We start from the raw sequence: 24,400 nt of genomic DNA on the forward strand, positions 1-24,400 counted from the left end.
AATAGCATCACCCCCCTTTTCCGGAGGTTAGAAATGTAACGCGGATCTTGTTCTCTTAATGATTATTGAATGTTTTAATAGAAATCACTTGCCACAGGCCTGCAATTAGCAGAGGTCCCACAAGAGGATTTTCCCTCTTGATTGCTCATTGCAAAGGGTTTCCTCTTATGGAGTCCTCTGCTACTGGTTATTACTGGAGCAGGAGGTGGGCTGACACAGGGCCTTTTCCAAGTCCTGGGATCAGAGAGCACAGTGTTCAGCAGAAAGCAGGAAATTTGCAGCACAGTGACCCCAGACTGAGGCTCAGTGGGGACAACGGGCTGAGAACAAACTGGAAAAAGACTTTTGTGTGTTGCCACCAGCAAATGTCCAAGGGAAAGTTGCCCCGGACCTCCTAAGAGCGGGTTTCAGCAGCACCCTGTGGCTTCAGGCAGCTCTTCCCTAGGCAGGTAATAAACGCGTTAGTTTAAAGAAAGCTCAGAGAAAGGCAGTCCGGAGAGCAGCTGTGGGAAAGCTGGCGTGTCTGACTATCCCACACACATCTGTCTTTAATATACTTCCCTCAGCACCTCCCTCTAAGGTCGGTGCTTTATAGCCCATAAAAGCTGAGGACCTTTAAAAAGCATTAAGCTCCCCTATGACTTTATCAAAAGCAGTGCAATAAGGCCAAAAGCGTCAGTGGTACGACAGGGTTCGAACGCATCCTCCCCTGGTGCCTTAGAAGGTTTTATTTTAACAGTGGGCATCACCTTCCCCCTGGCAGGGATCGCAGCGGGATACCGGTGAATCGGTTCTCACCAAAAATCAGGGGAGGGCAGGGGGACGAGGCTGTTACATGTGGCTGCATTTCTCTGCAGGGTGCACTGTTAAAAGTGCCTTCAAAACCCACCCGAGCAGCGTCCCATTAACCCTGTGACACAAGTCGTTGATGCAGCTCAGGATGCAGCGTGTGAGGGCCCAGGTGCAGCTGGAGCTCGCAGGGCTTAAAATAGATTGGAGAGGTGCAGAAGACTCGCAGTGAGGGCGTCTTTCACGCAAAAATCTTCAATGATGAGATCAGCTTCACCTTAAGTTGTTGGGACCACGGAGGGTGACTTCAATTTGGGTGTCTTGGACCTCAGAAGAGAAAAAATCCCTTTGTTTTCCACAGGGGTACCAGATAAGGCTCTGAAACAGCACCTTTTCCAAGGCATATCCCCAAAGGGGAATCTCTTTTCTCCCCCTCCTTTGCTTTTATACTCATCTCGCTTCATTGACCTTCATGGTAATAGTCACGGCTTGCACCTGGGTAAATGACAGAAGCATCAGCTCTGCCATTTGTTTTAATTTATTCCTCTTCTGAAGTCTGTCTTAATTAATATCAAGAACCTTGTTATTGAACCTGAGCTCCAGGCTCCAGAGTGTGAGTCCCTGGATGGTTCTCCCTCCAGGAAAGAGCCCTGTCCCACGGAGCTCCGCTCCCAGGATGTAAATCACAGAAACCGAAAGAAATAAAAAGAAAATATTGGCTGGTGTGACGCAGCAGAGGAGCTGGGGAACACAACCCAGAGCTTTTGATTCCTGCAGTGTCTTACCCACACTTTGAAAAATACCTCCAGAACTTTGGAAAGGGTTCAAGGTCTGGAGAACGTGCCCATGGAGCGAGACTAAAGATGCTCCAGCTCTTTCCCCAGCAAAAGGGAGGCTGCCTGGGGGAAGGCTTCTGTACGTGAAGGCTCTTTTATCTGATAAAGTCAAAGCAAGAGTTTGGAGTAGAAGTAGGACTTGGTTTTTTTTCCTCAGGGGAGGATAATCAGACTGTGAAATAACTCAGCCGAAGGCATGGTGCCCTCTCCATTGCTTGACATAGTTAAATCAGAGCCAAGAGCCTTTCTGAGAGATGCATCCCGGCTCCTCCAGAAATTACAGGCAAGACGCCTTCAATGAAACCCCGCTGTGTGATGCGGGAGAGGAGATCAAAACACTTCTGGTTTCACTTCTTGCTTTATAAGATGCAATTTAGGCTAGCACCCTGCTCTCTAGACCGCGCTGCCCTCCACAGCAGCCCACTGCCGGGATGCAAACTTGATGCTGGGATGCATCCTGGTACAAAAGCACCGTATGGGCAGGGGACAGCAGGGGATGGCAGGAGATGGCAGCGGATGGCAGGCAGCCCCTTCATCTGCACCAGGAACCAAAGGGATCTGCAGAGCCACAGCACAGGCAGCTGGGAGGGCTGAGCTGGCGCTGCCGTGCGCTGGGGGGGACAGGCGTGTGTTCCCTCTTTAGGTCTCGACTGAGGATGCCGAAGCCCCCCCGGCAGCCAGCGAGCTCCTGCCGGCCCTGCATCCCTCTGGGCTGGGTTCCGGCTGGTTTGGTCCTTTCAGAGCAGACCTCGCAGAGCCCCATCCGCTGCTTTCCCTGCACAGGGCCAGATGGTGGCCCTTAATTCACATGGCCTAGTTCTCCCTGCCCTTTACGAGGATCTAGATTTGGAGAACGACACTCTCTGTTTCCTCCTCAGAGAGCTCCCTCGCGGGGAGCTTTCCTGGCTCCGCCATCTCTGCTCACCTGCCGCCTCTCTGAAAACCCCTCGCGGAGCCAAGTGCCTCTTGCTCGCTGGGGTCCTGCTGTCTTCCTCTCCGCGGAGAGGGAGGCTATTCCAGGCACGGCGCAAATAGCTTTGTTACCTGCAGAGAGGCTTTGTTGCCCACGGAAAGGCACATTTCATATACATTTTTTTCAAAAGACCTTTTTTTTCCCCACTCATTTGTCCTGCCTTTTGTATAAATTCAGGGAAAATGGCTTCCCGTCTTTTTTGCGCCCTTTCCCCTGAAATTTTGGTGTCAGGCATACCAGGGTGAACTTCTACTGATGACGCGGATGTTGAAATGCTCCTTAAGCCCAGCCCTGCTGTTTGCTGCTCCCTGCGTGGGCATCTCCTGCAGAAAACCATGGGAAAGGGAGTTCCTTCCTGGGAAGTATCTTCCCTGTCTGCTTCCCCAAGGCAGCGTGTGCTCATACTGGTACTGCCCAATTTCTCTTTGCTGGGATGTCAAGGGGTGCCCCACACCGAGGAAGGACTCTCCCAGGGCCACCAGCCTGGCCTGCTTGAGCCGATTCCCAGGAGCCAGGGTGGCTGTCAGGAAGACCTGGGAGGTGAAAGTCAGCTCCGGCAGCGCTGATACACCCAGAGGACAAAAGCAAGCAAACTCAGCGGAAGAGGAGAGATCTTGCACTTGCTATAATTTGGACAAACAAGTAGGAGACTTTCAGCAGCCCCAGGCTGGATATGATGCCACCAACACTCCTTCAGCCATTGTATTTAGCCTCATCCCCTGCTTGTGACACCAAGGAGGGATGGAGGGCGATGTGTGACTCCAGGCTCAACCGTGAATAATTTCCACATTCAAAATCTTCACTGGGGCAACCAGGCAACCAATTTGAGCATCGCAATTGAACTGCACTCGGCAACGGCTCCACCAAACATGAACCCCAAGGAGACTACTTGATGGAGCCGTTTAGGGATATACATTTGTAAAACCTTCCTTTCTCCTCCTCTATTCACCACTCCCATACGATCAGTGAGGTGAGATGGGTCTTATCCCCTCCCCTGGTGATCCTTAAAGGGCTGCCCAGTGTGAAATTGATTTTCCAAATAGACCCAAAGTATCGATCCCTTTGTCAGAAGAATGTCCGAGGGAGAGATGCCAGGCACGAGCATCGCTGCCATGGCTGTGTGACAGGAGGACTCGCTGCAAGGGCCCCTCTGGGAGCCCTCATTCTGCAGGCGGTGATGGGTTAGTAGCATCTGATACTGGAGGAGCGGGCAATCTATCCTCAGAGGAAATCGTACCTGTGTGATCCTCCTGAACAGCCCATTTCATGCAGACAGACTCAATGATGAACACAGGACGTTTTCTTCTGGCAGCCTGGATGCCGCCGTGGCTGCCTGGGCAATAGATTTTCCTCTTATGTCTCTTAGGAATTGTCTCGGGATCCCAGCTACAGATACTGGCCGTGAATTTCTCCATTGGTGGTTTTTGCTGGCATCAGCCCAAAAGAAGGCAAAACCTGGTGTTTCTTCAAAAATGGGCCCACTCTAGTAGAAGATGCTAATGTAGTAGACAGTAGGGGTGGAGACCCCTGAACAGAGCTGGACTTTCAACCTGCCCGTGGTCACTTTTCCTTCCCTTACAAAGTGGAAATACTTTTGGAAAATACCCTGCTTTTGTTGCAAGTTTGTACAGCATGTAGTCCAAAGTGGCTCCGGGCCACCATCAGGCACTGCTGTGGTCCAAAGAGTAAATCTAAATTAACGCGCTTCCTCCTGTTTCATTCCCAGCTTCTGTAGCATCCCTGGCGAGGGTGCGGGCTCAGCTCTGCTCCCGTTCCAGGGGGAAAGGCACCACGGAGCCGTTCCTGCCGCTTTCAGGTAGGGCTCCGCGGACCTCGGGCAGAGCATCACCATAATGTGACGCGGCAGTTGCTAAGGTAACAGCACCAACATATTTTTTCATGAATAGCAAAGCAAATTGTCATGGAACAGCAAAACCCACATACGTTGCCAGGATATATGGTTCTGTTGCCCCAGGGTTACAAGTATTTACAGGCTGCTTATTTTTTTTTTCCCCCATCTTGAAAAATGATCCTACATGTGCCCACGTACTGTTTGTGTCCCGAAACGTCTTGTTTGCAGCTACCTTTGTCCACTCACAACAGAGACCCCAAACTGATGCTGTGCGTTTGGCCAATGCACGTGAGGAGACTTCACCTGGACCTTCCGAATTACCCCCACGCCTGAGCCTGCTCTTTGCTTTGCTCTTTGACTGCCCCAGCTGAACACGTCTTCAATAGCTGGCCCCTTAATGCCTCCCCATTCATGCTGGTGGGTTTTTGCATTTGGTCCCAAGGTAGGAAGGGTTGAGGAACACCGGTGAGCAGTGGCCATTTCCCCGTTCCTGGCTCTCGACACGAGGACAGCACTGCAGCCAAGCACATGCCTCCTTACAGAGATGTTGACACTGGGCTGTCTCTCTGCTCTTGGGGGCTGGTTTCCAGCCCACAGCATCTTCCTACCAGAACATCTGCCTGCTCAGCCCCTCCTGGGATGTCCCCTCCTCACCCTCATCACCCGCAGGGGACCCTCTCTGCACCGGAGTGCACTGGTCATGAGATGGCACGGAAAAGGCATATATTAGCTGAATCCGAAAGGTGACAACACCCCCCGGTCCCACACAGACTTGGTAGGAAGGCCCATGAAGCAGGAATAGGGCTTTCCCAGCTCCGGCTGGAAAGGGGAGCTGGAGAAGGTTGTGCCTTTTGCTCGGTGTTGTCCACAGGGCGAGGTCAGGGCGAGGGACTCAGTCGCACCGTCGTCTGGGGGTGGTGGGGAGCAGGGCTGTGGGTGTCAGCAGCAGCCTCCGTCCAGGAGGGACAGGATGCTTCGGTAAACGCCTTCCCGTAGACACCACGGCCGCCGCCTGCTCACGTCTTCGCTGCAGAATGAACGTCCACACGGACACTGGAAAAGCTGCCTCACTATCTGCCCATACCCTGAAGCGCTGCTGTAAACAACCTAAGGCCAATTTCAGCTCATCTCAGGCAACTTCCACAGATTTACCTCCTTTCCTGAGGACCCGAGCTCTTGGGCAGTAGGTTTGGAGTCAGGCAAGGCCACTTCCCATGCGTTTTCACCTGCTGTCTCAGCCCTGGGAACTCAAAATGCACCCAAAGGAGATAGGATTGAAAAGCAAGATGCACGCATGCATCTGAAAACATGGCATGCCTTTCTTTTATTTATTTATTTAAAGAAAACATCTCTCATTCTTTGCAGCTCCTCACCTTCCTGCTCAGAAGTGGGCAGAGGAGCAGAAACCACCAGACTTCAATTCATCCGCTAATGCTTCAGGGAGACCAAGTGAGAACAGGTCAGAAACCAGCAGCGTGTGTGAGGAATGGTAAGAACCAGCCTTTTCCATCAGAGAGAAGAAATAATACAGCAGCTGGAGAAACGAGGAGGTGCCGAAGACAAATAGTAGGAAGGGAACTGGGAAATACAGACCTAATGGCAAGAGAAGAACCGAACCTCATCCAGATTGATTTTTTTTTCCTTTTTTTTTTTTAATAATGTTTGCGGCTTGTCTCTTTGTTTGCTGCACTGAATCAGCACACGGCTGGCGGCGGTGAAGAGGATGGGGTGGGGGGTGGATGTGGGAGACAGCAGCCTCGGTGGCATCCAGCCTTGGTGGCATCCGTCATCCCGGCAGCCAGCTATAAGCCTCCGATTTCTGCGCGATGCCGAGTCCTTTCCCCGTTGCCGCACGAAATCTCAGACCAGCCCAAGGCAAAGTCTGCTGTCAACCGCAGTGCCCCGGGCGGGAACAGATTTGTTACAGCCTTCTCCCTATAATTTGTCTTGAGTTGCCTTTTCCCGGTGCAAGCAGCACGCCGGCATTTTGCCTTTGTGTCCTAGCGACTTCCCAGAGCCTTTACAGGTGTATCCAAAATTTCCAGACGGTTGCACAGCTAGTTCCATTAGCAGCGTTGTGTTTTCCTTTGCTTTCTGGTACGGTCATATTTTTCCCCCTCATCAAATGCTTCAGTCCGAGCCTCACAGGAGGAAATTGTGTTTTGCTGCTTTTAAAGAGTAGAACAGTGCCTTTCCTGGCCTCTTCATTATCCAAATAATTCAAGGACCTGAGCAAGAGAGAGAAAACCCTGCAAACCTGGAGCAGGAGGGCAGAATCTTCTGAAGCAGCCGGTCACAGCTCCCTTGCAAACATCATCTTCCTTCCCGGCACTTTAAAGTGGGTTTTGCACTTGATATATTCTCTTCGAAAGAAAACAAAATCCACATTAGCAGATTTTAAAGGGCTTGCGAGCTTCTCAGCAGCCTTAAACTCGCGCGAGGATCAATGCTTCCCCATCACAAACTCCTCTGCTTCCCCTCGCCAGGCAAAACCTCCAGCAGGTTCCTGGTGTTTGTGACACCTGGAGGGAATCCACGCTTTATACCACATTTTCTTATCAACAAATGGGGTCAAGGAGGATAACAACTAACATCAGGGACTCAACCAGCCCGAGTCACACGGGGAAGATTGCCTTGTGCAGTTTGGCGGCCTGATCTCTTTTAAAATAGCACTAAATTGTGCAGCCTTGCTCGAGAAGGAGCCCCTTGCTTGGGAGAGATTTCAGCAGGCCAAAAATAGCTGGAAAAGGTGAGAGTCAAGTCATTTTGCAGAGTTTACCTCTTTCCTTTTCTTCGTGGTACGCGGATAACAGGCCATCTGGCTGGTCTGTGGGGCTTTGGTGTGCTCTCCAAGAGTTTCCATGGTATTTCTGGAGGGCAGCTATTAGACGGAAAGCAGTATTTGCTACCCGGTTGGGGTTCTGCCCTCTCAGACGTTTTGCAACTACTGGAAAGAGGCAAAAAAGCCTCAGGCAAAATTTAAAAAAAAAAAAAAAAAAAAAAGAGAGGATTAAATAAAATAAAAAAATTAAAAAGAAAAACAATACATTCCTGAATTTCCAGAAGTAATATTGGCTCATAGGGAGGAAAATGCAGACAACAGCTTATGTTGCTAAAAAAACAAGTTTGCACTGTTTTGGGTTCAGCGTTTTAGCCAACTGCTAAGAACTTTAGAGTAAATCTCAGCATTTCCCAGGGCCCAGATTGCATATTGGACCATATACCCTGAAATGTTTTTATTTAATTTGAGTCCACATTATGCTGCCTACATATGGTGACACACACATTTCACTTTATGTAGCAGATGCTGCTTTGCTATTGAGAATGTAATATACTGAGTACATTATAGTATCATTTGGGCTAGGGTAACTGCAGTGTTTTTTAACTCTGATTAGCCTTAATTTTAAACCTGATTTCCTAAGGAGATGAAGCCTATGACATCCCGCTTTGTATGTGCGCTGTGCATCCATTCCCTTGTCCATCACTCTCCTATTTCTTTAGAGCTGGGGGCCAATTTCAAGGCAGCAGGAGAAAACCCAGCTTGCTTCCCCTCACACTGCACAAAATGACTTCACCTGGGAGATGAAGTTCACGATGCAGGTTCGTGAGTCCTGGGAAAACGAGCTGACACAGCACTTTCCCCTAAACCGTAAGCGCTTCTGAAAATTAAAGAGATAAGGGTAATAAGGCCAATCTCCAGCAGCACCTGGGAAGAGGTGTCGATCAGGCTGAGTTGTCCCGCTCTGCAGAGTGACAAAAGCCCATCTCCATTTTAATTAGAAGCTGATTAAAGTCTACAAGTGATTTCAGCTTTGCTGACCTCCCTGATAGCTCACCATGTTGTCCCCCAGTTCCATCGGCAGAGACCGGTTTCCCGTTCCAGCATCAACCAGATGGCAGCGGGGCAGTCCCAGTGCACGTCACCAGCATCAAGGGGCTGCTGTTTGGCCACAGCGCTGACTCCGTCCCACTGATCGCATCCCTCCCGCTCTCGTTTTCAAGCCATTTCCACAGAATCCGCTGAGCTCTTCCAGGAGCCGGCGGGACGCAGCTGTGACTGAAACGAATCGCGCTGGGAAAGCCGGGCGATGCGTTTCTGCAGCTAACGTTGGTGGTGCTCTGCACTTCTCTGGCACTTCTCAACGAAACATCACGAGAGAATAAATAGCGGAATAACCGTGTGCCTGTGCCCACCGTTCAGCTGGCACAGACCAGAGCTTGGTCCTTCTTTGAGAGACCAGACACGGTGGGGTCTTCCCTCCGTGGATCTCCGGAGCTTGGACCACAGTGTCTGGGGATCAGGCGTGTGTGCCATGGGGCAGCAAGGGGAGCGGGTACCCAGGAGGACAAGAGCTGGCATCATCCCCACCGTCCCAGCGCCGGGCTGTCGGCACATCAGCCGCCCCTTCGGCTGTGCCCACCACGGCGGAGGCGATGCCGGGGCTGATGCACGGCACAGCCAGCACCCCGGGCTCTGCACAGCCCCGAATTCATGAACTCTGCCATGATACAGTACAGACTCCGCCAAGAAGGGCCATAAACAGCACTTAGTGATGCATAATATATGAAAATGCCTCATGTCGAGCTTTTACATACAGAAGGATTTTTTTTTCTTTTAATACTACTACAATGTTCTCCTGCAGCCATGGAAGCACCATCATAAATATTTAAAAGGAGGTTTTAAAAGACCCAGTCTGGGCGGATTGAATATTTATAGCCACCAAAACCCTGAACTTTAGGTTTAGGGTACGGCATACATAAACCAGCCTTATTAAACTGTCCACCACAGGTCAGCCTGGGGATCCAATCTGAACAGAAATCTCCTTCTGAGCATTTAGCATTTTTAAAGTTCCTTGCAGTAAACAAACAGAGTGCAATAAATGTAGACGAGGTGCTGAGGGACACGGGCTAGTGGTGGTTTTGGCAGTGTTAGGCTAATGGTTGGACTCGATGATCTTAAAGGTCCCTTCCAACCCAGACGATGCTACGATTCTACGAAACAGGGATTTCAGCTGCGGGGGGAGGAGGGGTGAGCAGGTCCTGTGGGGCTGGGGCTCTCCTCCCCTCGCCTGGGAAACGGCCCAAATCCCCTGTTGGCCTCAATCTTCCAGCATCTAAAGCAGAACGAATAATAGCAATGGGGTAAACAAACAAAAGTTGGCCAAGGTGTGAAATCATAGAAACACAGAATGGTTTGGGTTGGAAGGGACCTTAAAGCCCATCCAGTGCCACCCCCTGCCCTGGGCAGGGACACATCCCACCAGTCCAGGTTGCTCCAAGCCGCATCCAACCTGGCCTTGAACATTTCCAGGGATGGGGCATAAATGCAGAAAAAAATGCAATATCAGGGATAGCGGGAATTGCTTGAGTTTTTGGAGAGTTTCCTCCATCCAGCTCCGCTGCCCTGGATTTGTCCCGCTGTGGCGCTGAATCCCCAGTAACACAAAGCCGGGTGTGCTCAGCCAAATCAGGGCCTCAGCGCCTTCATTCAGGTTTTTCCAGCAGACCCGCTGCAGTTCAATACTTCAATCAGAGCCAATCACAGATTTTCAAAACCACCGTGCTTCCCAGCTGGCACATATTTTACTTTTTTATTTATTCCTTTTCTTGAGATTTATGACTCACGCTCAGTGTTTTCAAGTTAAAGCCCCACGTTCCCTCTGCTCGCTCAGCTCATCAACCCACCGCTTTCCTCCCCAAGACCCGTGCCTGAGATGGAGCCGAACCCATCCCGGGGAAGGATGGAAAGGGGGAACATGCTGCAAGTGATGCCCTGCACGCTGGGAACCTCCTCCCCGCAGGCAGGTGCCCAGCCCTGGGCAGGGGATGGACGCTGGGGCCGGGAGGATACAGCAGGAGCTGCTGGGAGCCAGGATTGGATCCTAGGCTGGATCCAGCTTGGAGGAGCAGCCGAGGGAACGCACAGCATCCATGCGTCTGGTTGTGGGGTTTTTTTTTTTAGAGTAAGGCAGGAGCCTCTCAAGAGCTCAAAGGCCCTTCAGATCTATTTGTAGTCAGGAGTCTGAAGCGCTCCTCTGATGTATTTGCATATTTAAAAATAAAAGAGAGGCGAGAAGATAAAAGGGAAGAGTTTGTGCATGGCAAGCACTGACCTGCAGAACCCAGCGCTCACAGGGACCACAGAAAGGTGGCACCTGGTGAAATCCCACTCAAGCCACTGGAAAAAGCAAAAATTTTTAATCCTTTTTTTTTTGCGTGTTCCTGGCCCACTCCTGCTCTTTTATTTTTCCTGGTTTTTTTTTGTTCTTCACCCCACAGGAGAAACCTCCCTTACCCGCCAGAGCTCACGGCAGGTTCGTGCTGGGGCTGCAGGTACAAGCGTTTGCGTTCGTGCCGGAGCCCACGTGTCAGATAACCCAAGCCCAGCGCGGATGAGCGAGGAGCGAGGCTCAAGTGCCGTTTACAGCTTAATGGGGTCGGTAACAAGTGCTGATGGTTCGGTTTGGCCAGTGGCATTTTGAACTCACTTGCAGCGCGACGCCAGATGAGCACCACTCAGATGCCACTGCCAGTCCTGCGGGCGGGGGTCCCGCAGGGAACCTTCGCGGCTGGGTTTTCGTGCGTGTTGCCGTGTTTCCGAGCGCAATTTTCCCATCTCAGCAGTGGCCAGCGATAATCAACGGGGCAAGTGTGCTTTTATGGCTTTTCTGATGATAAGTTTTCCATGATTCGCATCCACTTCTGCAAGGCATTCCGATTCCACTGCCATAGTCCTGGGTTAATCAACGGCTCAAAGTCCACATGGAGATGGGTGAGAAGTGGTGTCCCTCAGGGGTCCGTATTGGGACCAGTACTGTTTAATATCTTCGTCAATGACACAGACAGTGGGATGGAGTGCACCCTCAGCAAATTTGCCAACGACACCAAACTGAGTGGTGCGGTTGACACGCCTGAGGGACACGATGCCACCCAGAGGGACCTGGACAAGCACGTGGGGTCCAACAAGACCAAGTGCAGGGTCTGTACCTGGGTCAGGGCAACCCCCAATATTAGTACAGGCTGGGGATGGAGGGACGGAGAGCAGCCCTGCCGAGAAGGACTTTGGGGTGTTGGTGGAGGAAAAGCTGGACATGAGCTGGCAATGTGCACTGGCAGCCCAGAAACCTGTTGGAGCGGGTCCAGAGGAGGCCCCGGAGATGGTCCAAGGGCTGGAGCCCCTCTGCTGTGGGACAGGCTGAGAGAGCTGGGGGGGTTCAGCCTGGAGAAGAGAAGGCTCCGGGGAGACCTTGGAGCCCCTTCCAGTCCCTAAAGGGGCTCCAAGGAAAGCTGGGGACAAACTTTTTAGCAGGGCCTGCTGTGATAGGACAAGGGGAAATGGCTTTAAACTGAAAGAGGGAAGATTTAGACTTTTGATATAAGGACAAATTTTTTTACAATAAGGGTGGTGAGACACTGGCCCAGGCTTCTCAGAGAGGTGGTAGATGCTCCATCCCTGGAAACATTCCAGGCCAGGTTGGACGGGGCTCTGAGCAACCTGATGTAGTTAAAGATGTCCCTGCTGATGGCACGGGGTTGGACTAGATGGCCTTTAAAGGTCTCTTCCAATGTAAACTATTTTGAATCTATGATTAATTGTGCTACTAATGACACACTACCAGGTGTGTGTCACAAATTATCCATAGGAAATGGACATCATTTTTGTGACTTTCCCAGATTTGTTAGCTGGAATTGATCCTGCTGCTACATTAGCTGGAAAACAAACAAAACCACAGCCAAGCTGGCTGCATGCCTATTGCTAGGAACCTGCTGGAAAAGACGGAAGATCCAATATTGCAATTAATAGGTCCGCAGGGGTGTTTAGAGAAGCACTTCAATGTCTTCACTTTGCTCTAACACTTCGCGATGCCTTCAGTGCTTCCTTTCAGACTGAGCCAAAAGCCGTTAACGGATAATCCCTGCACTTCCCAAGCTCGCTCCCCGCGGAGACCCACCAGGATCTGCCATTCTCCTCTTGTTAGTGTCCTCCCGGGACTGCTGACAGCTCAGAGGGTTGCAAGGGGAAGCAGGGACAGCTGTCTCCACTCTTTCCACCTTGGTTCCTTGTAGGGACACTGGACCAGAGAAGCCTTTTGTCATCCCAGGATCTGACTGCACGTCCCTTTGTACGTAACTGTAGGTGCTCATGGGTTACACCAGGGTTTGAGCCTTTAACTTGGGTCTTTCTCGATCCAACCCCTGTTTTTTGCAAACCTGAGGAAATATCCTTAAAATCTCCCACCTCCTCTCAGGTTCGGATGGTGCCAGAGCTCCTGGGGGTGGAGCTGGCACAGGCGAGGCAGCTGCTTCGCCTTGTTTCCCCAGGAAACTCTCCCGCCTGCCAAATCAGCCAGCGATGGTTTCCTGTAGCCCGGGGAGCCAGAAAGAGAAACCGTAATAATTATTTTTGTATGTAAATAGTTGGGAGACGTTCAGATGGGAAGAACTGTACCGAGCATGGAAGACCTTAGAGGGTGCAGGAAGGATTAATTAGCGAGAGTGGCCATAGGATGTATGGGAACGCGTGCTGGCCTTTGTGGGGCTAAGGCTGTCGGGGTAGAGCTCTCATCTGGGGTGGAAAAGGCAAAGAAAAAATCTGAAGAGGTAGAATCAGACCTATTTATGTCACTAAAGGATCCATCCCTCTCCTTTTGGGAGCCTCTTTAACCTACTTTGCAGAGGGAAGCATTTTCTCAGAGCAACCCAAGGGAGTACCCTGGGGAATCTTGGGCACATCAGAATTTGGGAACGGTCTTGCTGCTTTGTTCTCTCGTGTGTTCAGCAACCTTGTCTCCTGTTCCAGTGGGTTTTACAGGCTTTGTTTCACTGTATATCCCCATCTCTGAGCCTGATGGTCTCCACGGCAGGAAGGGAGCTCAGGGAATCTCACCGGTCCCCAGGGAACACGCCGTCCCCTCCTGCTGCCCCGGCGGTTGTGCTTTCCGTGCTCCAGCTCCCGGGGTTTCCAGCACCTGCCTGGGCAAGGGCAAGGAGCTGATGGAGTTAAGCTATTTGCGGGAAGGGGGAAGGTTATATACCCCATCAAAGCAAACCTTTACGGGTGTTTGACTAGCAGCTGTTTGTAGGCACTCGGCACATTAGCAGCGACGCTGCCATTTATTGTGCAAACATCATTTCAGACCATCTCCTTTTCTTCCCCGCGCTCCACAACAACCAAAATGGAGCAATAAAAATCCAACCCGAGGGGGACAAATAATCACCTTTATAGTTTGTCCCCGGGCCTGACCTGCTGGCTGTGGGAAAGCTGGCTGGGAGCACGAGGGCTTGTTTGTGCTGCCTGGGGAGGGGGGTGAGCAGCTCAGTGACCCCCCCCGGCCTCTGCCGTGACCCTGCCAGGGACGTCAGTGCCCCAGGATGGGACCCACAGGGGAAGGGGCCATTTCGGAGCAATCCCCGCCAAGCCGCCTGAAGAAACCTCTCCAGTTTGAAACTGGTCCCACTTCCCTTTTCTGTCCTCGGGGAGAAGAAAGAGCCAAGACCACGAAGGGAGCTAAACTGTTGTTTTCACTGGCTCAAAGGCACTCCAAATAGCCGTGTTTTTTAAGAATTAAATGCTTGCATCCAATTGTATTTGCACAGTGTAACATTCTTATCCAAAGCAATCACTTCAAATCACTGTTCTTCAAATCCTCTGGGGCATCTGCAGTGAACAGAGGGCCCAGGTCAAATATAAACCTTCTGGCTTATTTGGGAATGTATGTGTCAGGGTTACCGTTGCATTAATGAACCATGTAAATCATAGCCAGTTGTTAAAGAATGGAGGGGAAGAAGGAGGGGAAGGCAGAAGGGACTTTATACCCTTTATACGGAGCGCTCTGCAGCTACAAGAAAATCTGTGTCAGCGTCACAACTTGCCAGCTTGGAGGACATAAGTTTCCCATCCAAATATTGCTTCTTCAGACGCCCTTGCTGCTCCCAAGAGGTTCTGCAGAAATTTGTAAAGCCCAACTTCAGCATGCCTTTACAGGCATTTACAGGAGCCTAATATGAATGTAAATATTTTTAGTAACTAAAAAAAAAAAAAAAAAAGAAAAAGGGAGAGAGAGAGAGACAGGTTGCTTCCCTTCTCCTTTAAGCTTTCCCTGCAGTGCTGGGATGCAGGGATCAGGCTCTACCGTCTGTCACCGACTCCCAAGCACGCAGCGATGTTTCTTGGTGTATCAATCGCCCTTCAGCCTGCACACGATAAAAGCCCAGTCCGGAGAGGGGTTTCTCAGCTCCACACAATGTACTGTTATTACTTTAATGTTAAAGAGAAAGAGAGGGGGGAAACTGGTAACCAGACATATCACTTGGCTGGAATTGTAATTTTTTTCTGGCTGTCTCCCTTCCCTCTCCATCTGTCCCAAGAGCCAATTCCCTCTCCATTTTTCAGCCCATAACACAGACAGGATGGCTGGCGCTGCCGTTTCATCCCTGCTTGGCTGGATAAAGCCCTTTCCATCCCAGGCAGCGGGGCCGACTGCTTTTGGGCACTAACTGAGGGGCCCCACCGGAGCAGACGCGTTGTTTAGCAGCCAGGGAGGTGTAAAATATTGCATCCAGAGCAGGGTACAGCATCTGAGCAGGAAACTACCTGTCCTGTCCCGAGACAGGCACCACCGCTTATTCATACGTACCCAACGGTAAACGGTTACTGCACGCGGAGGGAGTTTGGGGGTGTTTATACTCTTTTTTCCACTAAGAGGCTGCCCATGAGACGTGTAAAAAGGTTACATTTCCTACCCATTTTATCAAGGAGACTTGATTTCCACCGTGTTTCCTCTCTAGAAGCTTGGCACTTACCTGTCCAGTAGAAATCTTTGTGTGCTGCAGATGTGTTGAAACGGTAACGGAGCTTCAGTCCTCTCCTCTCGATGCTCCTTTCCTGAAAATACAAAATGGGATGGTATAAAGCGGGCTTGTTACTGTAATTATAATTTTCCTAAATCATCTTTACTAAATTCATCGTGATGCTTCTGCCTGCATCACGTTGGGTTGGGTCACTGGTGGCCGCAGTGTTTTGGGAGCTTTGCGTTTTGACATCGGGTGACAAAGCAAGTGAGATGATAGTTAAAAAACGAATAGTCCATAGCGATCCTCCTCTATTACAGAAACCAAATGGGTTATTTCTAAAATTAGCTTTAGGTGTTTCAAGTTCTGAATGCTGTCAATAAAAAGACAGGAATGGAATTTTTTTCGTTATGCAGATGACCACTGTCTGTGTTCCTCCTGCATCCACACTTCCCTCCAGGCTGCGGGTACCTGGCAGGGGCTCCGTGGTAGCTGGGGAACGGAGCGGGAGCCTGCGTTAGACCCTGGGTATGAACACGTCAAGCAGGGAGACAGTTTGGTGCCAGATCTGGGTTTGCTGAACCGAAACACGCTTGAAAAGCTTGGGAAAAACGGTTTCGAAAAGCTGTGGGTTGGGCCGGCTGATGGTAAAAGGGACTGGGGAGCTGCAGTGAATCACCCCAACGCCCCGCACATGAGCGAGCTGGTAACGTCGCACCCACCATGGAGCTGCACATCAGCTGTGCATCGACGGATGCACCCTTCGCCATCCTGATCCGAAACACCCGGCTAAACAAAAGAGGAAAAATACATTAAGCTCAGCTGACAACACTGGGACAGTATTTTCCCTTCTCTCCTTATTCCCAGCGTTAGATCGCTTAGATCATTTACCAGAGCTATGGAGATGTGTTTACATACAGTGGCTTGCACTAGGTCAAATCTGTAATCAGTCATCCATGGGGTAAAGAGTGACAATATTTCATGCCCAAGTAATCTGCCTTGTGAAAGCAATGAAGCTTACATGGTGCTTGGGCTGATCTGATCTTTATTTCCTGAAGAGACATATTTCCAGTGCTCATCACCATTATTAACACAAATGTTCAGAGCCGCATGCACCAGGCGGCTGCTAGGAAACATCCGCCACAACAGCAGCCCCAGCGAATTCAATTTGCCCTGCTCTAACGGCAGAGATGGTCCTTGATTAGCCGAGGTGGAGGCTGATGGATGGGGGCGGCTGCGGGGTGAGCTGCCTTGCTTCCCATTTCAACTCAGCTGGCTGCAGTTGCCCAGGCGTTCCCCGCGCCAGGGCAGGGCAGAGCATCTCCGCACTGTGGGTACGGCATCTGCAAATCCCCCCTCTTCGGGGGGACCAGAGTGACCGAGCAATAGAGGAGTGATGGACTCAAGCTGATAGAGATGTCGCCTGGCCGTCAGGTTTCAGGGGCCTACAGAAAAGCTGGAGAGGGACTCTCGATCAGGGAGTTGAGCGGTAGGATGAGGGGTAACGGTTTTAAACTGAAAGAGAGGGGATTTAGATTGGATATTAGGAAGAAATTCTTTGCTGTGAGGGCGGTGAGCCCCTGGCCCAGGGTGCCCAGAGAAGCTGTGGCTGCCCCATCCCTGGAGGGGTTCAAGGCCAGGTTGGACGGGGCTTGGAGCAACCTGGGCTGGTGGGAGGTGTCCCTGCCCAGGGCAGGGGGTTGGAACTAGATGGTCTTTAAGGTCCCTTCCAACCCAAGCCATTCTATGATCCTATAGCTGCATCAGGGAGGGCTTCAAAGCAGCACATCCTTTAACATGCTCTTCCAGTCAGCTACGTACAAGAAGACCCTCCAGTTTACGTCCGTGCCAGGGTTGTGCCGCACTTGTTGGTGATTAGGTGGGAATGCAGGTAGAAGCATGGCTAAGGTGTGGTTGTCCATAGCCAAAAAAGAGGTTGGAAAAGCGCTGCTTATTTCAGAGAGCTCAGAGCCAGACAAGCAGAAGTAGCTGAAAACAAAAACCCTGCCCAAATGTTTTTCCCTAGCTCCTAACGAAGCCAGCCTGCTACTGCATCCCTGGAGCGGTGCTAATCCTCTAAATCAGCATCCCCTCCCCATGACAGATCCCGAGTGAGATGAACTGGTGACTTAGGAAGGAGGGGGAAAGAAAACACGGGAACCGCAAAAGAAAGTGCCTTCACCGTTTTGCCCCGTGTTTAACTAATGCTGCTCGTACACTAGTTTTCTACAGAGGGTGCGCGGCCCCGCTCTGAAGCTAATGGAGCATGTTGGCACGCGGGACGCGACCCAACTTACCCTAATTGGCTTCATCACCAAAGCACCCGCAGCAAAGCCCCCATTTATTTCACTTAGCTTCCCTCTGACCGGCGGCGCCTCGCTGTGTCAAACCAATCCATTTCCATCTCCGCCAGGCCCACAGCGCTGCTGCAAGTTTGTCTTCCTATTTTGAGGCTGACATTTGCAAATATGTGTTATTTATACACAATCCCTTCTTTTGCTGAGGTGCTTTTTTAACCAAGCTAGAATGAGACAGATATACTTTTTTTTTTTTTTATTTAACAGTGAGATGCCATCAATGCCTCAAGCTGCACATTTTGCTTCTGCAGGAGTCAGGTATTTACACGCTGGAATAATGAACCATCAGCTGAGTTGCTGCAGAGTGACAGGGACATTCTGCATTTTATGGCTTTTTGTGAAAACAGTCCCCAGTCAATAAGCACAGATTTTCTCAGGAGGAGAAGACCCTATTTGCAATTGCTGTTTTCAGGGAAACAGTAAGCTCTGAGCTGGTACGACTCCGGGCAAGAGCACAGGGTGAGATGCGGCTGTGTCGGAACCAGCCGACAATCAGTTCAATTGATCCGCATCTCGGTGTGGTTCTCTGGGACCTGGAGTTGGAGAAATGTCATAACAACAACATAAATCTCTATTTTCTCTGCTGATATTAGTGGCTTTGAAGCTCCATTACCCTACCCTTCTCCTGTGATTTGGTTTAGCTTTTTTCGGCAGTGGTTGATGGCTAATGCCAAACACCTGGTAGGCAGCATCCTCCAGCCTGGAGCGTGCTGGTGGCAGAGGGACATCACCCCAAGGGGGTCACGGCTCCCCTGCACACATGGTCCAGGCCCAACCTGCCAACACACAGAGAAAAGCTGGAGAAGACCTGAAATTTCCACTCCTTCAGTGATTCTAACACTCGCAATGGAGCAAGAGAAAGGAAGCACGGAGCCAAGTTGAAGTGTAGCGCAGGGGTTAATAAAGCCAGCAGCAATAAAACGTTTTGAAATGTTTGATAAGAAACTATTCCTTGGTTCCAGGCTGGCAGCTGCCCTTATTTTTCTCCCTCTTTGAAAGATTTTAGAGCAGTGAGGATTTAAATACATCCACATAATGTGGCTTCAGACAGCAAACAGGATTAAAACCCGACTCCAGAAAAGGAAAGGAAGTCAGATTACTTGTCAAAATTAAATTTGCCTTTGGATGCCATTACGTTCTACATTAAAAAGCTCTGGGGATTAGGAGATAAAAGAGCTAAATCCAATCTGGAGACAGGCTCAGAGGAAAATGTCAGCCAGCCAGTAATCCAGGCTCTTTTCTCTAATAGGATCCTCCCGAAGTCAAAGAAAGTGAGAATAATTATTTAATTCCATTTTGGAGCCTGGCTTCTTTATCGACCCGGCTCAGCATCGCTGTTTCAGTGGTAAATCAACTGGTGGCACCAGCTTCACAGCTCCCACCAGCTCCACGAGCAGTTTGCTTTACCTTGTGTTCTTCACAGATAGATTTAGCAGCAGCCAAACCGTGCCCAGCCGAGGAGCAGCGAATGGTCCCCCACCACTGGGGGGTAATTCTTCACCATAGCCCGTGACTGACATAAAAAGTCCTCTCTTGGCTATTTTTTTCATTTTTAAGGGCAATAAATAACTCCCCATATTATGCTGAAGCACAAATGTGCTGTTGCACGTCCTTATGCCGCCGCAACCACCATAAAAGCCCAACGCTTTCCATCTTCCAAAGGCCCAGAGGGCCAGAGCCTTTTCTAGCAGATTCCCCTTCATCTTTTGAAGTACAGCCACAGAGAGCCAAAATTACAATCTGCCCCAAATATCCTAGCACCTAAAAGACTGTAACCATGGTTGCACAGTTATCTGCAGGCATGGTTATCCGCACAGACACGCGTGTATTGACTCAGAGGATGATTTCATTCTTCAGCGCGGTGCAAAAGACACGAGAAGCCCCGTGCCATCTGACACGCTGAGGGATTCATGCCAAAGTTTCCTTGAAGCCGAGTGCTGGACAAAGCTCTTTGGCCACCACCATGGGTGGGAATTAGCAATCAATAATCCTCAAAGCGCGTTAGGGCTCGGCGAGGAACCGCGCACAAGCCGGGCTGGTGGGCACGTGCTCTGGTTGCCAAACCCAGGGAGATCAGAAGATGGACCGTGCTCGGTCTTGTTTAATGCAGGCCCAGATGATCCTGGGAGTTCAGAGGTGGGCCAGAAGCAAACGCTAGATATGAGAGTTTTATTTTTAAGAGCAGGGGAGCAGGCGTCTCCGGAGAGCTAGAGAGATCATGCACAGGAGTTCAGTTGAACGCCTGTGTCAAACTGCGGGTCAAGAATTATTTATCCAGAGACGCTCTTCTACTCTAAAAAGGAATCCAAAAATAGCCTCGGAGAGAAACAACAGGGCTGTACCATCAAGCAGGGAAAACAAAGGCCCTGCTAGACCCCAGTGACTTTGGGGCTGGGAAATGCACCTTGTCATGTAGAGAGGGCAGCTGTGCAACTTGTAGGTGGTACAGGAGGTAAGTAAATGTCCAACAGGGTGAAGAAAACTGCTTTTAAATCCTCCTATGTGCTTTCTAAGTGCTTTTTTCTGCTGGTCCAGGCACATGTTGGTACTCCGGCAGGAGGCTCTGACGGTGCGTCCCATACATCAGCCACGAAAAACCTTTCCTGCTGGGACATCACTGGGGTCTGTGCAGGAGCGGGGCTGACACCCCCTCCCCAGGGCTCCAGTCACCAAGACCACACTGAGACAGTCCAAGCAGCTCCTTTTAATTTCTTCCTCCTGTTTTCCTCACATGGTTTCTCCCCAGCCAGCGAGCGGCCCGTGGATGCCTTGTTACTTCCCGGCAGTTGGCAGTGACAGGTAAGTGCTTGCACGGGGACGTGGAGGGACCGAATGTAGGCCAGGAGCCACCCTTTGCTCCCCTCAGGAGCATCTGCCAGCGCCGCGGACCGACCGAGGGCGGGAAGAAAAGCGACCAACCCTCCACATCCCCTCCACCCCCAGCGAAGCCAGACCCAGGGGACGCCCACCACCTCCCTCCCAACACTAAAGAGCTGCCTCTACCCTTCAGATCTTAACTATCATGCACATGCGAGCGCAAAGGACAGCAAAGCCATTGCCACCGACCTTGGCAGCCCGTGTCCTGCCCACAGCTGCTGGAAGGGACATCTCCGTCCCCATCCCTCCTGCAGCCCGAAGCCCGTGAGCAGCGCCGGTGCTCAGCCCTGGGAGGAAGACGGACGGAGAGAGGCACCACCCCCTGCATTTATTTCTCCTTTTGCACCCAAACTGCAGCATCTCGGCTGTTTGAGCCTGCGGGTGCGTTAATTTATACAAACGACGAAGGGCAGCGAGGGAAAAAACAGCAGCAAAGCCGGCCAAGCGGACGCACCGGAGGGGTTTCTGGAGCCGGCAACGTGGGTTTAATGACAGAGGAAACTGTCTGGGTGACACGGTCCTACCGGGATGCCATCGCCAGTGTCTGTGCCAGCCCTGCCCTTCCTGCTTTGGCACAGGGAAGGAGGCACTTCATGCCTGATGCATTGCTTTTTTTAATTAAACTAGCTGTAGGGAAATATAACATTTTCCTTCAGTAATTCATCCCCATGGCTCCCCTATTTTGTCATTTTAATTAAAGCCAGCCCCAGCCACGGTTTGGATGTTTGCAGCGATTAGTATTAAATCAAGCTCAGGCCTTAGGGACTGGCCCCTCTTTTGCTTTTTCTTGGGCTTTTACAGCAAAAAACAACCGGGTCTGAGGCTGAATGCGTGAAAAAGGCAACACAGCCACTGAGGCAGAGACTTCAGGCTTCGTTAGGGAAGATTTTAGCTCAGTTTACTGAGTTCCCACTGCCTTTGCTCATCAGTTGGAGAGAGAGTCAGGGCCGGGGCTCTGATGGTGGATGTGGGGAGAACCCGCTCCCGGAGAACTTGCTGTTGGTGGCAACAAGCCCTGGGGGCTCCCATGGCTGAGATGAATTTTTCAACCCGGAATCTCAACTGGAGTTTTCTTCTGGAGAACAGACAGCTCTTTATTTTAATTGTTTCTCAGTAAACCCACTCTAACCCCTCCTCTTGCATACACCGAGCGAGAGACAGTCCCAGACCTTATAACGAAACGAGGGGAGGGAGCTGGGAGCTCCGTAACCTGCCCCGGGCAGCCGGTGTCTGAGCTGGCTCTGGCCATCCCTCCCAGCATGTGCCCGTCCCTATAACCGGAATTTTCCTCAATGCCTAACCTGAACCTTCTTTTTTTCAAGGCTAAATAATTTGCCCAGTGCTGCTTTGACCGTTGCCAGTGTTTTAATCACGAGCTATAAGGTATTCGGTGTTTTTCTTCAACCCACAGCTTCAAGGCTAGGTAGTTACCTGGGAATCACACATTTTATTTTAAAAAAAGATTTTGTTGTTAGCCTTCAGAGTGCCAGAGCAAAGGTGGAAAAACATGGTTTGTGCATCAGCTAAGGGCTCAGAAACAAAGGAAGGAAGGAAAGAGAAAGAAACTCAAGAAGGATTTACTCGAATATGATTTTTTCACACAATCGCAAGTTTTCCCTGTACCCGATTCTATTTCTGAGCAGTAGCACAACAGGGCTCAGTATCTCTGGCAACCAGCGGTGCCCAGAAGTTACTGCACTATCGGGGCACAGCCTCGTCATTGCCATGATCTGAATTTCACTCCCGGCTGCTTCTCAGGGGGTTGTGATTCCTGCAGGTGCACAGGACCAGAGCCTGGCACGAGCCACCTACACTGCCCTCCTGCCCCGCCAACCGTCACCCCTTAGTGTCAGCACCCATCCCTGCACAACCCTGCGGATCTAGATCATTTTAACAGCTTGGCCACCCCGATGGGGATGGCAGCTGAGCCCTCACCCCCATGCCTGCCAAGGAGAGAAGTGCGATGGGAGTCCAGCCACAGCCAGGCCGGCAGGACATCGTTACCCAGGTAATAAAACTCGAACCAAACACCGAAGCCACTGGCTGAAGCCGCACAGGACTGTGTGTGAATGTAAAACTCCCCAAAGACAGCGGGTACCTTCTTTTGACATTGCAGACGGGCGCGTCTTCTGCGGCGCAGGAGGATGCTCGGCGCTTCGCTGCGGCACGGAGGCAGGGGCGCCGGCCAAGGCGGGAAGCGGCGCTGCCAACTCCAGCTATCTGAGCAGAAACAGATGGGAGAAACAGGAGGAAGTATTGCGGAATGAGGCGAGGTTGAGATTTTGCACAAGGGAAAACTGTTCTCTCCAAAAGCAAAAAAAAAAAGAAGAAAAAGAAAAAGAAAAAGTGTAATCTTGTCAACAAGTCCCTGAGATCATGGTGACCACGAGCCCTCGCAGGGACACCTGAAATTGCCCCAGCTTTTTGCTAGATCTGGGCTGCAATTACACTGCTCTGCTGAAAGCACGCACAGAAGTAAAAGGGATGAAAATCGAGGGCTGCGCAGGCAGAAGCGGGGTTTGTGGCAGAAGCGGGGTTTGTGGCAGAAGCGGGGTTTGTGCTGTGGTTTCTCATCCCGGACACGGTACGGGGAGGAGAGCAGCTGCAGACAGCAGCAGCCGCCCCTCGCCCCTGCCCCGCTCAGGACCCCCCCTGCGGTTCTCAACACCTTTTGTGAAGGTGCCCACGAGGACACAGACCCAGCCCCTGGGTACGTACCCTCACCTTGACCCCCAGAAAACGAGGCAGCGTATACGAAGACAGAAGATGAAGCCTCGGAGAAACAGCAGCCACGTCTAAATGCCAAGCAAAGAATGAAAATATTTCAGCATCAACCTTAGCCTCTAAAGAGGAGAGCCAAAACGCTCGCACTAACCTAGAAGCGCAGGAAAACCTAAAAGCTTCTGCTTTCGGCCACTGAGACTTACATAGCCTCCTTGGTAATGACTGGGTGCTTAATTAATAGACATTAAAGTTACTCATCACACCTGACTCCAGCCTGCCTGTGACAAGGCTTTCTGCAATGGATGGTGGTTTAACCCCGTCCCTCCCCAGCATCTCTGAGCTTCTCCCTGCCCTCACCCAGCCCTCAACGCGACCCTCTCGGGGCACATTAGCACCAAGCTCTTTCCAGACGTTGGAAAGGCTGGGGTCGATCTGGGTCCTACCCCACGTCTCAGTGGCATGCCTGAAACATCAGATGGTGAATCCGATTGATGTAAAACTGTGTTCAGTTCTGGGCCCCTCTGTACAAGAGGAACATTGAGGTGCTGGAGCGTGTCCAGAGGAGAGCTACCAGGCTGGGGAGGGGTCTGGAGACCAGGGCATACAAGGAGAGGCTGAGGGAGCTGGGCATGTTTAGCTTGGAGAAGAGGAGGCTGAGGGGAGACCTCATTGCCCTCTACAACTCCCTGAAAGGAGGGTGGAGAGAGGGGTGTGTTGGCCTCTTTTCCCAGGGGAATAATGACAGGACCAGAGGAAATGGGCTGAAGCTGCGGCAGGGGAGGTTTAGATTAGATATTAAGAAGAATTACTTTACTGACAGAGTGGTCAGGCACTGGGACAGCCTGCCCAGGGAGGGGGTTGAGTCACCATCCCTAGAGGTGTTTAAGAAACGTCTAGATGTGGCACTTCAGGGCATGCTCCAGTGGCAGAGATTGTAGGTTGTTTGGTTGGACTCGATGATCTCAAAGGTCCTTTCCAACCATGAAGATTCTATGATTCTATAAATACTTTTTACCACAACCCACGTTTCTCCCTGTGCCCTTTGGTCCATCACACCCGGCTTCCCGCATTCACCAGCTTCCCACAAGCCGTGACTGCTGGAGGAGAAATAGGAGCCTGCAAAGCTGGGGAAGCACCACGTCAGAGCTCTTTACCGCTATCCTGTTTCCAAGAGCGGCCAGTCCCAGCATCAAAGGATTGC

The sequence above is a fragment of the Chroicocephalus ridibundus genome, chromosome 15 (assembly GCF_963924245.1).
Source record: "Chroicocephalus ridibundus chromosome 15, bChrRid1.1, whole genome shotgun sequence".
NCBI lineage: Eukaryota > Metazoa > Chordata > Aves > Charadriiformes > Laridae > Chroicocephalus > Chroicocephalus ridibundus.